Genomic DNA, 15908 nt, shown 5'->3' on the forward strand with positions numbered 1-15908 from the left:
GCTGACACCTTATCTAACTTCAAATTGAATAAAGAAAATCGGGGCTTAGCTCAGTTATAAAGTATTTCAAATCAGTCTGTTATATAAATACCAAATACTGTAGGTTGGCAACACCAAGCTTTGTTATTAATATAACTTAAGATTGTATATTGATAGCTACAGTATTTATATTTATATCTGTGTAGTGGGCAGGTTGTATCGAGCATCCCACCATTTACAGCATGCAGCACAGTGTTTATTAAGACCATATGCACGTATAATTCTGAATAAAATGCTAAGCACATCTTTTTCAATATGAGCTATCCTTTGCATTCTGAGTACTTCTGATCCTTCTTAGGGGAAGTCTTCAGAAAAAGGACATAGTCTTCTATAGGCAACACCATCTATAGATGGCATTGCCTGTTGGGAACAAGGTCCACAATTGTATGGAGCAGTGGCGGTGAGCCACAGTGGACATCTAAGATAATCAAAACAAACCATTATTTATTGCATCTCGAGAATTTGGCAAACCACTGGAAATTCTTTTAGATGAGTTGATTTTACAGTAGATTAGGGAAACTAATAAAATATGGTATCTGGCTGGTGGACAGACAATGTCTGGTTCAACAGTCAGTAAGTTGACAACATATAGTCAACAGACACATGGTCATTATGGTCAAAAGGTCGATACAAACAAAAAGTCACATGGAAAGGTTGACATGAATTTTTAGGGATTTTTTTAACATTTTTAACTTTACCATCCAATTGACGGAGAGCTGTAAAGGGTGCTAAGCGCAGCGAGGCATCTGGTGAAACGAGCTATGCAAGGGGACAGGGTACACTAATTCTTAGTGTCCAAATGATCAGGTATCAACATTGACACCAAAAAAAGTCAAAAGTTCATGTTGACCTTTTTATGTGTCTGCCTTTTCAGTGTTGACTTTTTGTTGATGTTGACCCTTTTCCAGAGTCTATCTTGTGCATGTCAACCTAGATATCTTTGAGTTAATATACCACACCCATAAAATATACATTTAGAAAGTAATTTATTACCCTAACTTACAAATTACATATATTTTGTTGTATTATGTATGGAAATTAGAAAGAGTTGAGCTAGTCTGCACAGGACATAAGATATGCCAGAGGTTCTCAAACTCGGTCCTCAGCTCCCCCACACAGTTCACAGTTTCCAGGTCACCTTGCAGGTGCACAGGTGCATTTATTACTCACTGACACATTTTAAAAGATCCACAGGTGGAGCTAATTATTTCACTTGTATTTCTATTTTGGTAATCCTGAGCAGTCTTACTCCAACTGCTCCTGTATTTCATATATAACACCACATACATACATACATACATACATACATACATACATACATACATACATACATCTAATCATTACATCAACTGAATAGATGACTCTAAATGTAAATGCTATTCTCTTCCATGTGGCATACTTCACAACATGACCCTCTCCAGGAGGGACACATTGCTCTGTTTCTGGACTTCCCTGTTAATGTATGATTACCATCACCTGTGGTGACACACCTTTCATATCAATTAACTTGTTCAACACAGGTGATATCAATCATACATTAGGAAGGATGTCCAGGAACAGAGCATTGTGTCCCTCCTGGAGAGGGTCACTTCGCGAGGAACATTACAAGACTACTGCGTGACGCCATGACATCACACAAACCTTCCCTTGGATCTTTTTTGAAAGCATAAAAAAGGTTTGGACACACACAATGGTTTCATTGACTGTATGTGAGCAGACAGTTTACTTTAAATGTGACTGTAAAAGGTATGTAAAAGGTATTAGGCCTACTTCCAAAATACAGAGAGCCTGATTCAGATCTGTGCACGCAGCTGCGCATTTATAAGTAGACTGTGCACATGCCAATGTAATCTATCAATGCCACCTGCAATCAGCAACAAAAATATAGTGCTTTGTGTTGGGCAGGCCCCAAACTGGCATCTTGCCTAGGGCCCCATAAGGTCTAAATCCACTTCTGGGTTGGGGGAGAGAGTTAGCTTACTACCAGAGCCCCTATCGGGATTATCTATATCGGGATGCCGGTTCATTCTTTTGACCACCCTTATCCTGACCCCTGGTATATGTATCCCGTGTACAGTCCTGTTCTAATATTTCCTTATCTATAATTCTTGAAATGTTATCAAGTACAATTGTATTATTTAATTGTAAGTTTCATCTCATGTACTCAATTTAGTAGTAATTGTTTGATGATGTCATGCCTAAACCCAAGTCAACATTGTGTCACTGTTGAAGGTGTATGGGCAAGTGGCTGACCAGGGCGACATGCTTCCCTCATGAAAAGGTTATTTCCCTCCATTGATCTTTTTCCTTGTGACTATGTATTATATATAGCAGTGTTCTCTTTGATTGGAAGTAGGGGCATTACAGTGTACAGTATATATATGCCTGGCTTGTACTGAATCCAATCTAAATATTTACTAAAGTTTACAAGTTTACAGAAGCTGGAATCTGATTGGTTGCTGTGGGTAACAGCTCGCCACCCATAGCAACCAATCAGATTCCAGCTATTATCTTCTGGAAGGTGCTAGATAAATAATAAGTAGAATCTGAGTGGATGTCTGTGCAACACATTCACTTAAAACCAAATGCAGTTTAGCAAATATAACCCTAGGACCCCCTTCTGCTCCCAATACAGCAGGGAAAGGGCTTCCTCTGAGCATGCTCAGTCACTTCCAGCCTCTGCACATGCAGAAATAGCTGACAAGTTCTGATTCCACAATTGCCTTCACAGATGCGAATTTGTATGCAGTGTGAAAATATGTCAGGGTCACAAATGTCAGTATTTGTACTGCAAAATCCACTGGCAGCGCCTCTTGCTACAGAGACATACACAACTATCAGACGGGTGCCGGACAGCGTCCCTACAGTCAGGATCCCGACAGACATTCACCCGACGTCAGGATCCCAACTGTTAAAACACAGACAGTTGGGTTCCCGACGGCCGTCGGCTATTTTCCCTTGTGGGGGTCCACGACCCCCATAGAGGGAGAATAGAATAGGTGTCTTGCATAGCGAGCCACCGTGCCCGCAGCGTGATTGCCCGCAGCGTTGATTGCCACCAGTTGCAAAGGCAGGATTACTAGAGGGGGGGTCCAAAAGCAGACAGCAATCTTCCTTTCTGCAGAACATTGGAGCAAGTGCAAGAGATATATATATATATATATACCATAATAATTAAATGCACAAACATAACAGAACCAGCACTAAAGTTTCTAAGCTAACGTTCTCCCACCTTATGGAAAGGCTCCTGCCTTTTCTTCCTGGAAAATATTCTCTGGTCCAGTGCACTGATTGAGGACACACACATATACAGCATATTTTGTAGAAGACACTGCTACCATTAGACATGTGCAGCAGTTCTGCTCTTTCCATTAAACTGCACAATGGCGCAGCAGCTTTAGTTATCCTATTATACACCATTGTTATTGTTGTCATAATTTGAGCCACTTGCCAAGAGAAGAGGGGTATCCGGACAACTGTAAACTCCTACTGCGTTTGCCTATAGATGTAACAGAATTTTGTAATGTATTGCTTTATGTTAGAAAATATTTAAAATAAACGATATATGTATCCTATTAGGAGCAGAGTTCATGGCACTTGAGAGGATTGAAACTTGTAAAATTGTAGGCATGGCCCCAGTAATTTATAGGAATGGGCACACTAAAGGGTAAATGTATGAAGATGGGAGTTCCATTGAAGATGCCCATTGCAACCAATCAGATTCTATCCATTCTCTTCTAGAAGGTGCTAAATAAATAAGTCCCATCTTAGTAAATAAACCCCTAACTGTGTGTTTTATTATTCAAATCCTTTAAGGTTTAATAGAGTTTTTATTAAATACTAGTTACTAGCCTGTCAAAAAGACATAACAACAAAAGAGTAATGTCAGCGCTGGCGGCAGAGCAACACTTGAATCGCTCAGTCAGACGCCATATAGTGGCCGTCAGAGCACAAAACTCTCATAAATTTGGTATGTAACGAATTGCCAAATTTCATTTTCTATTTCAATGATAGAGGTTGGCTGTCCATCATGTTAAAGGAAAGAGACAGTAGTGGGTATTACAAAGCTGTAAACAGCGCCGCCGACAGGGGGGAGCTGTGGGCACAGCTGTCCCGGGCCCCAGCCTCTGGAGGGGCCCGGGTAGCTGCCCACAGCAGCATGGCTCACACACACACCCGCCTGCACCCTGCCTCCGGACTTCCCCCACCCGGGTGACCCCAGCCAGGCACGCACAATAGCTGCCTGCAAGCGCCGAGCCTAGGACACAGATGGGCTCGGTGCTCTGCAGGCTGCACTGTGCACTCCGGACTGTGAAGGAGGAAGCCGGCAATGATGCCGCTGCCGCTGCTGCTGGATGCTAGTAAGTAATGGGGGTAGGGTGCACGTGGGTGCAGGCGGGGGGTGGCGCTGTGCTGCTGGGGGCCCGGACTGAAGCTCAGTTCCTGGCCCCAACATTTTAGGCGGCGGGCCTGGCTGTAAAATAATGTTTTTAAACACAAATGCTGTTTTGTGATATAGGGTCAGATTAATGTTTGTGAATGAAGCAAAAACGCATGCAATTGAGCAAAACCATGTTGATCTATTGATGGGGCAAATGTAACATATGCAGAGAGACTCGGGGACTACACACGTAATCACTTAGCAAATGCCCCTGCATCGCTCCATGTGAAGGGACATAGCGATAGCGATGCATGGCCTTGAGTGTCAATTTCGCCCCAGTGATCAATATCCAGCATGCTGGATAAATCTATAATCGCCGGTGTTCAGGTCAGAGTCCTCATGGAGAACGCTGGCCCTGACATATTGCTCATTGCTGTGTGCTAAGCACTTTGTGCGCTCTGAGTGATCTAGCATTGTGCTGAATGCTTATCTCCCTGTGTGTAGGCCCCTTGAGACATGGGTGGGGTATGTCCAAATTGAAATCTAAATTGCAATGTAAAAATAAAGCCGTGTAACAATATGGGCTACATGCAAAAACAGCCAATATTTACACTGCACAAAACAAAATATAACTGTATTTGCTGTCCTTATTTAAAAATGTACAGTATCAAGGGAAGAAGATATTATTTAGAGGTGTTGCCTTATTAGGAGTGTTCTCACAGAAAAAGCTAATTCCCATGACGTCTGTAGAGACCTCCCCAGTACATTGTATGATAGAGCATTCATAACAAAGTAACAAAAACATAAAACTACACGGACACATTATAAACACTGATATCACAGCACATTTATGCTTCATTTAATACATAATTTAGCTGCATTCAGAATAGTCTTTGCGTCCTTACCAAGTTTTTGCTTATACTCTCCAGGAGATCATAAACAAGTCTCACATCCCTACCTAACTTCTTTATTACAGGACTTATGTCATTGTGCAGCAGGGGTAATGCCAGTGGCGTAACTAGAAATGTTGTGCCCCCTGCCAAAAAACTTTCTGGCGCTCCCCCCATGCTCTTTGCCAGGGGTTTCCATGCTCATTGTCAGGGGTTACATGCTCGTTGCCATGGGTTGCAGGCACTGTATGCACTGAGCTCCCCTGACAGCGAGAGGGGGAATATGTCAGAGAGAGGGGAAATAAGCTGGACAAAGAGAGGGGGGAGAGATTCTGGACAGGGAGAGGGTGACAGATCCTGGGTTGGGAGAGGGTGATAGATGCTGGGCAGGGAGATGGTGGTACATATGTAAGGAGAGAGAGCTGCAGATGCAGGGAGAGGGTGGGGAGGAGACAGATTCTGGGGAGGTGGGGATAGGTGCTTGTGTCCTGGGTAGAGAGGGATGGGGGACAGATAATGGGCAGTGAGAGGGGGACAGATGCTGGGCAGAGAAAGGGGGAGAGATGATGGGCAGAGAAAGGGGGAAAGATGATGGGCAGAGAGGGGGTGATGGGCAGAGAAAGGGGGGACAGATGCTGGGCAGGGAGAGGAGAGATATGCTGGGCAGAGAAAGCGGGGACAGATGGTGGGCAGGTAGTGTGGGGACAGATGGTGGGCATGGAGAGGGGGGACAGATACTGGGCAGGGAGGGGGGGACAGATACTGGGCAGGGAGAGGAGATATATGCTGGGCAGAGAAAGGGGGAACAAATGGTGGGCAGGGAGTGTGGGGACAGATGGTGGGCAGGGAGAGGAGAGATATGCTGGGCAGGGAAAGCGGGGACAGATGGTGGGTAGGTAGTGTGGGGAAAGATGGTGGGCATGGAGAGGGGGGACAGATACTGGGCAGGGAGAGAGGGGACAGATACTGGGCAGGGAGAGGGGGACAGATACTGGGCAGGGAGAGGGGGGACAGATACTGGGCAGGGAGAGGGGGGACAGATACTGGGAAGGGAGAGGAGAGATATGCTGGGCAGAGAAAGGGGGAAAAGATGGTGGGCAGGGAGTGTGGGGACAGATGGTGGGCCACTGGGTAATGCCACAAAAAAAGAATTGAATTGTATCATCAAGGCACCACCCATTAAATATTTTAGCTCAATACAGTATTGTTACTGACAAATTGATATACGGTAGTTTTTTTTTTGTTGTTGTTTTTTTTTTTTTGGAGGGGGGGGGGGTACAAATTGTTAATTAAAGTGCCCATGTCTGAATCAGGCCCACAGTAAAAATAGGACAATTATTAAGCACGCTGGCTGCATTGATTTGAAGTGGGACCTGTCCTAGGCAAACTCTAAATATTGTAATTTCCGCTATAGTGATATAAGATGTGAACCCCTAGCAGTGGCACACTCAGCCAGGAATCCATGAGAGGTCATCTAAATGTGTGCTTTTTCCATAATAGTCAAATAAAGTATAAGGTTGTTTAACTTGTCACATTCACATTGTGTCTGTCATTTTTCTTTGTAACAAAGGAACCTTGCACTGCACACATCCACACAAGCTTTCCTTTTCTCCAGTTTATCCCTTTTCCCCTTCCTATCCCACACATACTGTATCTGCTGAGCGAGTATAAAGATTCCAAGCAATAGTCCAACTGTGCTGTTTGGAGAGGCAGAGTGAGGAATGAAAACTGTTCTTATTTGCTTCACAGCTGCATATTGCAGTAAAAATTCACTTATCAAGTAGGACAACATAAGAGTATTGGTAACGTCATCCAGGTTAGTTATAAAGAACTTCTATCCTTGGGCTACCAGTGTGTAGTATAGCGCCATGCTCATAAAGGAAAAAACATCATTTTCTTTACTGTAGAATTTTGAGGGAGAAAGTGACAAGCTCTTCCTGTCAAGTCCTCATCTACAATGTACATTAAGAGAGAACTTTTTTTTACAGCTCAGGAAAGCAGGAGGGTGGGGCTGACAAGCATGACCTGAATATAGGGTAGTGCTCAGTTTAGGAGCAGTACAGTGGGTGTGATTTTACAGGTATTGTACAGGGGGGAGAGCACAGTGATGCAATGTAGGGGAGATGCAGGGTGATCATGTACTGGACGCACATGACCACGCGGAGAGAGGATCAGGCTCAAGTCACCAGCTCCTCCCCCGCTTCCCGCTGGCCTAGTGCACTGTGATTGCAGGTTTCCAAGTCTCTGAGCTCGCCACAAAGAGGTATGAAATGACTTGTTTGTGGCCCCCAAAGTGTATAAAGTTGCCTTTAATTGCTTTAGAATATTTGCTACAATTTCCCTTAAGCCTTTACATCCACAGAATTTGAAGACAAGACTTTGCGCTGCTCTGCAACCTCCTTACTCCGCACAACACCTGTCCCTGGATAGTAAAATAGGTACTCTTTACCTAGAACGGCGCCCGTCGCGGGCATCGCGGGTACATTTATGCCTGCCCGCGACGCGACCGACGCGATGCCCGCGATTTTCCCATTGAAAACCATGTTAAACCTGAAAAATCGCGTCGGTCGCGTCGCGGCCGGCCATAAACGTACCCGCGATGCCCGCGACGCGATGCTCCCGATTTCCCATAGGAAGCAATGTTAAAAGCCGCGATGGACCCGATTTTAGTGTTAAATGCCTCAATCCACCCGATTTGGCCATAGGAATCAATGTTAAATGGGCTACAGAGCCCATTAACCCTTAAATGTCCCCCCAAATTTTTAACGCCACCCCACGATCAACGCCAACCCGAAGCGTGGCGAGCGCAGCGAGCCCGCGAGGGGCGGCGGTACGCGTCCTCCGACCTTTTCATGCCCTACTATCCACGTCGGCGTGGTGTGAGAATAGAATAGTGTGGCGAGCGCAGCGAGCCACCGAGCCCGAAGCGTGGCGAGCGCAGCGAGCCCCGCGAGGGGACGCGGATACCTTCACAGGTAAGCGCGTCCCCTCGCGGGCTTCACAGGTGTCCGTGGCCACGCGGACACCTGTGAAGCCCGCGAGGGGACGCGTATAACTGTGAAGGTATCCGCGTCCCCTCGCGGGGCTCGCTGCGCTCGCCACGCTTCGGGCTCGGTGGCTCGCTGCGCTCGCCACACTATTCTATTCTCAACTCCACGCCGACGTGGATAGTAGGGCATGAAAAGGTCGTAGGACGCGTACCGCCGCCCCTCGCGGGCTCGCTGCGCTCGCCACGCTTCGGGTTGGCGTGGATCGTGGGGTGGCGTACAAAAATTGGGGGGACATTTAAGGGTTAATTGGGGCTATTTGGGCTCTGTAGCCCATTTAACATTGATTCCTATGGGAAAATCGCGGGCATTGAGGCATTTAACGCTAAAATCGCGGTCAATCAGGCTTTTTAACATTGTTCTCTATGGGAAAATCGCGGTAATCGCGGGTACCCGATTTTGATGTACCCGCGATTTACCCGCGATTTACCCGCTATGCCGCGATTACCGCGATTTTACCCGCGATGCCCGCGATTTCAATCGTGGGCGCCGTTCTAGGTAAAGAGTACCGTAAAATAAAATCTGGCAATAAATGTGAAAAAAATGTAAGGGGAAGGAAAAATAAATATATCAGATCATTTTGGGCATAATGGTCTGTGATGTAACGTGTAAGGGGCATTATGGTCTGTGATGTATCGTGTAAGGGGCATTATGGTCTGTGACGTAACGTGTAAGGGGCATTACGGTGTGTTATGTATCGTGTAAGGGGCATTACGGTGTGTGATGTAACGTGTAAGCGGCATTATGGTCTGTGACGTAACGTGTAAGGGGCATTACAGTGTGCAAAATCCCCAAAAAGTATTAAAGCAAGGGTTAAAAAAAAAAAACAAGATAAGGCAGGCCAAGGTGGTGGGGCTGTGGATGGGTCAAGGGGCAGGCTGTGGGTGGTTCTAGGGGTGGGCCAATGTCCAGGAATCTCTCAACACAAAGGTGGCACCCCTAGCAACAGCCCATAGAAGGAATCTTGGCACGGCACCTGTACAATACAAATTACAGGCACCGGGACCAGCGCGTGCACAGGGCCGGTGCAAGGCATCTCAGCACCCAAGGCAAACCGTCAGCCTACACCCCCCTCCCCATATTCCCACATTCACCAATACCCACTCGCCAGCCCCCCGGGTACAAAGGTGACTCTTACTTGCCCACCTCTAGCTCCTCTACCCGCTACTGTTTCATGTGCCTATTATAACCATTACCCACAGTCCCTGTAATATGTATTACTTTTAGTATGAATGCACATGGTTTTCTGTTTATAAAAAAGTTGCTAATTTAAATATATTTGACACATGTTTTTACTTTTGAAAGGTTTGTTTGACAAAAAAATACGGTACTTGTTTCCTAGCAGGGCGCCCAGATTTCTTGCGTACGCTACCGTAGGGAAATCGCATTGCATCGCATCGCATGGGCCGTTTTAGTGCCGTGCGATCCAATGCGATTTTTTAATGTAATATATTCACTGCTCTGTTGGCTCCAGGGGATCGCATCGCATCGCACCTCCCGCAAATTGCATGTGATTGCATGCGATTTTATAGGGTGCAATTCCATGCCATTAGCTATACACTTGTATGACATACAATGAGGTTTTACTGACCCCCCACCACCACCACCACTATCCACGCCACCCCAAAGCGTGGCGAGGGGCGGCAGAACGCGTCCTCCCGACCTTTTCATACCCCCACTATCCACGTCGGCATGGAGTTGATTTCATATAGTGTGGCGAGCGCAGCAAGCCACCGAGCCCAAAGCGAGGCGAGCACAGCGAGGCGAGCACAGCGAGGTGAGCACAGCGAGCCCTGCGAGGGGACGTAGATTATGTTACATGTATTCCGCGTCCCCTCGCCACGCTTCCGGCTCGGTGGCTCGTTGCGCTCGCCACACTATATAAAATCAACTCCACGCCGACGTGGATAGTGGGGGTATGAAAAGGTCAGGAGGATGCGTTCCACCGCCGCTCGCCACTCTTCGGGGTGGCGTGGATAGTGGGGGGTTCCTCAATCTTATAGCATCTCATATAAGTGTATAGTAAAGTAAATGGCATAGCACCCTCTTTTGTGGTGGGATGCGATCGCATTGCACCGCCCGGGGCAAAAAAGAGCAGTGAATAAATGACATAGGAAATTTATATCGGATCGCATCGCACGCAAAAACTGCATGCAATGCGATTTTCTTACGCAGAATCGCCCGCTAAGCAATTTGATTAGTGGGCGCCCTGCTAGGAAACAGTACAAAAAATACATACTTAACTAAAAAGGAAACGCATAACAACAAGCTAAACACCTCTGATGTAAGTAATCAGAGAGGAGCCAGAGGTAGGGCTAACGGTATTATAGTAACCTAGTGATCAGGCTACAGAAGTAGGCCATCACTTGCAGAGACAGGCTCTGCTGGGAATGGGACAGGGGTTGGCTGCTAGTGCTAGTAACTTGGGCTGGCTGCTTGTGCTTTTAGTTTTGAAGTATTAATATAAATTAATAAAATACATGTAGCCCTTATGTTATTTATGCTGGAGGATAATAACAAATCACATGTTCAGTCCTCTATATAGACAGGCCTTCTGTTTGAAGATACCAGGAAGATACCACGTATGGTCGGGAGTTCAGTTTATCTTTGGATCTCCCAAATAGCAGCAGCATAGGTGCCGATTCTGTGGGTGCTCAAGGGCCCGAGCACCCACGAAAATTGATGAGCACCCACGGGTCCGAGTCCCGCTGCTGGCCCACCATATTAACTTGCTAATTTGCGGCTGTAATGTGTAAAAAGGGGGACTCTGCTGCTGTTATATGTAAAAAGGGGAACTCTGCTGACGTAATTTGAATATTGGAGACAATTGTGCTGTGTAATATAAATTGGTATTATTTTGAGGCCACGCCCCTTCCCCATGTAGCCACTCCCCTATATTTTTGGCTTGAGCACCCACCAGCAAAAACATAAACCAGCACCTATGGGCAGCAGTGTTACCTGGCAAGAAGGGAGATGTTGTTCACTGCTCCTGGGCATATGTAGCTTCAAAATAGATGATGAACGGCTGGCTAGATCCCGGGAGATGGGTGCAGCTGGAAGCCAAGCAGGAGGCAGTGTGCCCTGTGCAGGAGAGGACTGTCCCGTGCTGAGGAGATGAGCAGTCGGGAGCCGGGCAATGGAATGGCAGGAGGCGTGCCGCTGTCATAGGATGAGACTAAAAGTACCCAACAACACAGAGGACCAGCAGCGCAGCGGTTTGGTCAGGCTCATCACCGTGGACAAGAAGACGCGCCCTCTTCTCCTCCCCTGCTTGCTGTCCTACTGATTAAGCCGCACATTAGCAACAACCTGTTCTAGCGCATAAAGCCTGTCCCCAGCAGTGTACTGGCTCTCTCGCCCAGCTCAGAAATCTCCGATTTTGCATGGCAGCCCACAGAAAGGCATCCCAGAGGGAGGAAACACCTTAATATGGGACTGCCTTGGTGATTGGCAGGTCAGACTTCCAATAGGAAGTCACTACCGGTCACAGTCATCTGGCTTCACTACAGTCACAAATTTTACCTAGGTAAAAACCGGCACTCCATTACACTACAGTATTTCATACCTACCAACATTTTCCTATCAGCAACGGGGATACTCGCACAGCATAGACTGAAATGGGGGTATGATCATAGGCCACGTCTCTATTTTCCTTCACTACTGGGGCATGGCCAGCGCTGTGTAAGTTGCTGGCCATGCACCCTGCCCTTCTGCCTCTCTAAATAGTTGCTGTGCTCATGTGCACAGCATCTATTTTCCACTTTGCAGCACCGGGCAGGGACACTGCTGGCCCCATGCGGGATGTGGGGTCTTCCCCAAAAAATGGGACGGTCCTTCAAAAAACGAGACAGTTGGAAGGTATGGTATTTACTATATTTTATATATAACCATGCACTCTATAAAGCAGGGGTTCCCAACTATAGTCCTCAAGGCACAGTAGTGGGTTTTGCTGGGGCAGGACAAACTTTTCAGGGAAGGTTTGTCATGCCCCAGAAAAAAATCACAACTGAAGCTACAGCCGCAGATCTTTTACAGCAGATCCTGCTCCCTTAGGGCTGCTTCCGATGGCTTTAGCTGTGCGTGGCATCTCTGGGATGTTTGGGGACACTCAGGGGCTCAGGTGCGCTTATGTGTTTGGGCACCCGAATGCCTGAGTGCTTCTGAACTTCTGTGAGTGGCGACCATGATTGCTCGGTGGCAATGGGGAGTGCTCGGCGACAAAGGAGAGGGCTTGGGAGCGGGAGTGCGGCTGCTGGGGGCTCAGTGTACGACCATTGGCGAAGGGGGAGCAATGGGGAGTTGATGCTGGATGGTGACGTGGCCAGAAATTTTTCAGGAGAGCCCACTGCAGCAGCCTAAAACTTTTCCTGGCATACCACCAAAGTGGTTAAGGATAGCTATACTTGAGCATAGATTATTTAATTATTACATCAGTTATTTTGATTTAACCATATGTGCTCAATTTTAGTTATCACTAAAATCTAGACTGTTGGTGAGCCTTGAAGACCAAGGTTAGGAAACACCACTCTAATGTTTAGCCAAAGCTTTGTACTGGCTGGCCATGCCACCTCTGGAGACTGGCCACACCTCTAAACATGGGCCCCTACCACTGCATTCCCCTGGTGGGTCCTTCATGCACCAGTCTGACACTCTATACTCACGTATTGAATAAAGATGAGTGCTACTCTGGTGTACTGTATATATGTGAACAGTTAAACAGTGTACTGTACAAATATATTTTTCCAAGTAATGTATGAAGGTAAGTGTGCAAAGCTTAGTACTTATCTGTGTATTGCACAGAGGTAAATGTTCCCCTGTGCACTGAAAATGGTAAGTGTTCACATGGGTATGGAAGAAATGCACTATAAGTGCTCATGGTCATCCATGTACTTACCTCTGATTATCTCCATGCTGTTCTCATCCATGTACGGCCCAGATTAAAGTGATTATCCATATATAGGGCAGGATGTACTGAGGGGAAAATGCGGTAAAACTCCTGTTTTACCGCATTTTCCTATGTATTAAAACCCTGCCGCCACGTTACCGCAGTGTAGGGTATCGCCACCTTTGGGTTGCGATACCCTATAGAAGCCTATGGGCTTCTTTTCGCTGCCCGACGCCTCTGCCGCAAACCTGCCGACCCCCCTCTCCCCCTCCCTCTGACTTACCTTAGTCCAGGTCCCCCTGGACCCGGAAGGTAAGCACTTCCTCCCCCTAGTAACGCAGCTGGATGTCCTTCCGGCTGCAGGGGGAGGAGGAGGTGCCAGGAACAGCCTGCTTAGCTGTCCACGTCGTGAGGGGAGAGGCAGGTGGCAGGGAGATGACGGAGACCCTCCACACACCACAGTACAGGTATCGCGGGGGTCTCCGTCACCGCACTGCGATGCCAGCCACATATGTTAGTACATATGCGCTGGCATCGCGACGGGCAGGCGGCGATGGGCGGCGATGTATTTTAATACATCCCGCCCATAGTACATACTGTAATGTTAGTGCTTATTTGAGAATTGCACAAAATTAAGTGCTCATATGTGTACTGTATAAAATGCTTATCATTACACAAAGTACTTATCTGTGAACTACATGAAAATAATTGCTCAAAGGTAAAGTAAGTATTCAGTGCACTCTATGAAGGTAAATGTTGATCAATATGTTGAATTTAAAAAATCGTGATGCAGTCTTTTGGTCTACAGCATGATGGTAGACAGTCATTAGGTCGACACCATTATGTCGACATGGGAAATGGTTGACATAGATCTAGGTCGACAAAGGAAAAGGTTGACAGGTTGAAAGGTGGACAGGTCATTAGTTCGACAGGTCGTTAGTTCAACAGGTCATTAGATCAACAGTGTCTAGATCGACAGTCAAAAGGTCGACATGGGGTTTTTCACTGTTTTTTGAGCCAACATGTGGTATTTCTTGCCCTACCATCCACTAGGGCATGGTGGGAGAATAAAATAGTGTGCCCGACGCATTGTGAGCGCAGCGAGCGATGCGAGGGGATGCGGTGCACTTTAAACTGTGTCCATGTTGACTGGGTTGACATTCAGGTCAAAAAACAGTGAAAAACCCCATGTCGACCTTTTCACTGTCGACCTAGACATTGTCGAACTAATGACCTGTCGAACTAACGACCTGTCGAACTAATGACCTTTCGACCTTTTCCCATGTCAACCTAGACCCATGTTGACCTTTTCCCATGTCGACCATCATGCTGTAGACCAAATGATCCCAACCCGAAAAAATCAACTATGTTCTATACAAAAGCATTTCCTACGATTTGTACAAAGGTAAGTTTCCCTGAACACAGGTAAGTGCTTACTAATGTAGGGCATAAAGGTTACCACGTACCAATGTAAAGTGGAAGAATGAGCACATACATTGAAATAGTACAAGGTTAAGTGCCTGTCTTTACCCAGTTCATTTATGCTTGTACTTTAGATATCTACCTTTCATTGTATAATACACACATACTGTAATTTATTAGTTTTGTACAGTATATGGTAAGCACTTACAATTGTTCAATTCACTGAAAACTTAGGGGATCGCTTACAGTTTTTAAGGAGCACTTACCTCTTTAGTTGTTTTTTTTTAGCATGAGGGTAACATCTCTTTATTTAGCTTGACTGTCCATTGATCCAGTGCACAGGTAAAAATGTATTCAATACGTTTGCGCAGTAGCCAACTGAATACTGATCACCTGTGTACTGTACTGTAGGACACATTTAAGTGCTTATTAATTTAATTACAAAAGTACTCTACTGTGAAAGGCACAAAGTTAAGTATTCACTGCTTGTACTGTAGTAAAGTAAATGATCGCTTAAGTACTGCACAAAGGTAAATATTCACCCTATGGACTGTAGTTAGTGATCACTAATGTACTGCACAAAGGTAAATATTCACCATATGGACTGAAGTTAGTGATCACTAATGTACTGCACAAAGGTAAATATTCACTGTATGGACTGTAGTTAGTGATCACTAATGTACTGCAAAAAGGTAAATGTTCACCCTATGGACTGTAGTTAGTGATCACTAATGTACTGCACAAAGGTAAATGTTCACCGTATGGACTGAAGTTAGTGATCACTAATGTACTGCACAAAGGTAAATATTCACCCTATGGACTGTAGTTAGTGATCACTAATGTACTGCACAAAGGTAAATATTCACCCTATGGACTGTAGTTAGTGATCACTAATGTACTGCACAAAGGTAAATATTCACTGTATGGACTGTAGTTAGTGATCACTAATGTACTGCAAAAAGGTAAATGTTCACCCTATGGACTGTAGTTAGTGATCACTAATGTACTGCACAAAGGTAAATGTTCACCGTATGGACTGAAGTTAGTGATCACTAATGTACTGCACAAAGGTAAATATTCACCCTATGGACTGTAGTTAGTGATCACTAATGTACTGCACAAAGGTAAATATTCACCCTATGGACTGTAGTTAGTGATCACTAATGTACTGCACAAAGGTAAATGCTCACCAGCAGTACGGTGCATATAAGTAAGTCCTCACTAATGCAATGCACAGAAATGCT

This window comes from Crinia signifera, chromosome 6, assembly GCF_055691185.1.
Source record: "Crinia signifera chromosome 6, ASM5569118v1, whole genome shotgun sequence".
Taxonomy (NCBI): Eukaryota; Metazoa; Chordata; class Amphibia; order Anura; family Myobatrachidae; genus Crinia; species Crinia signifera.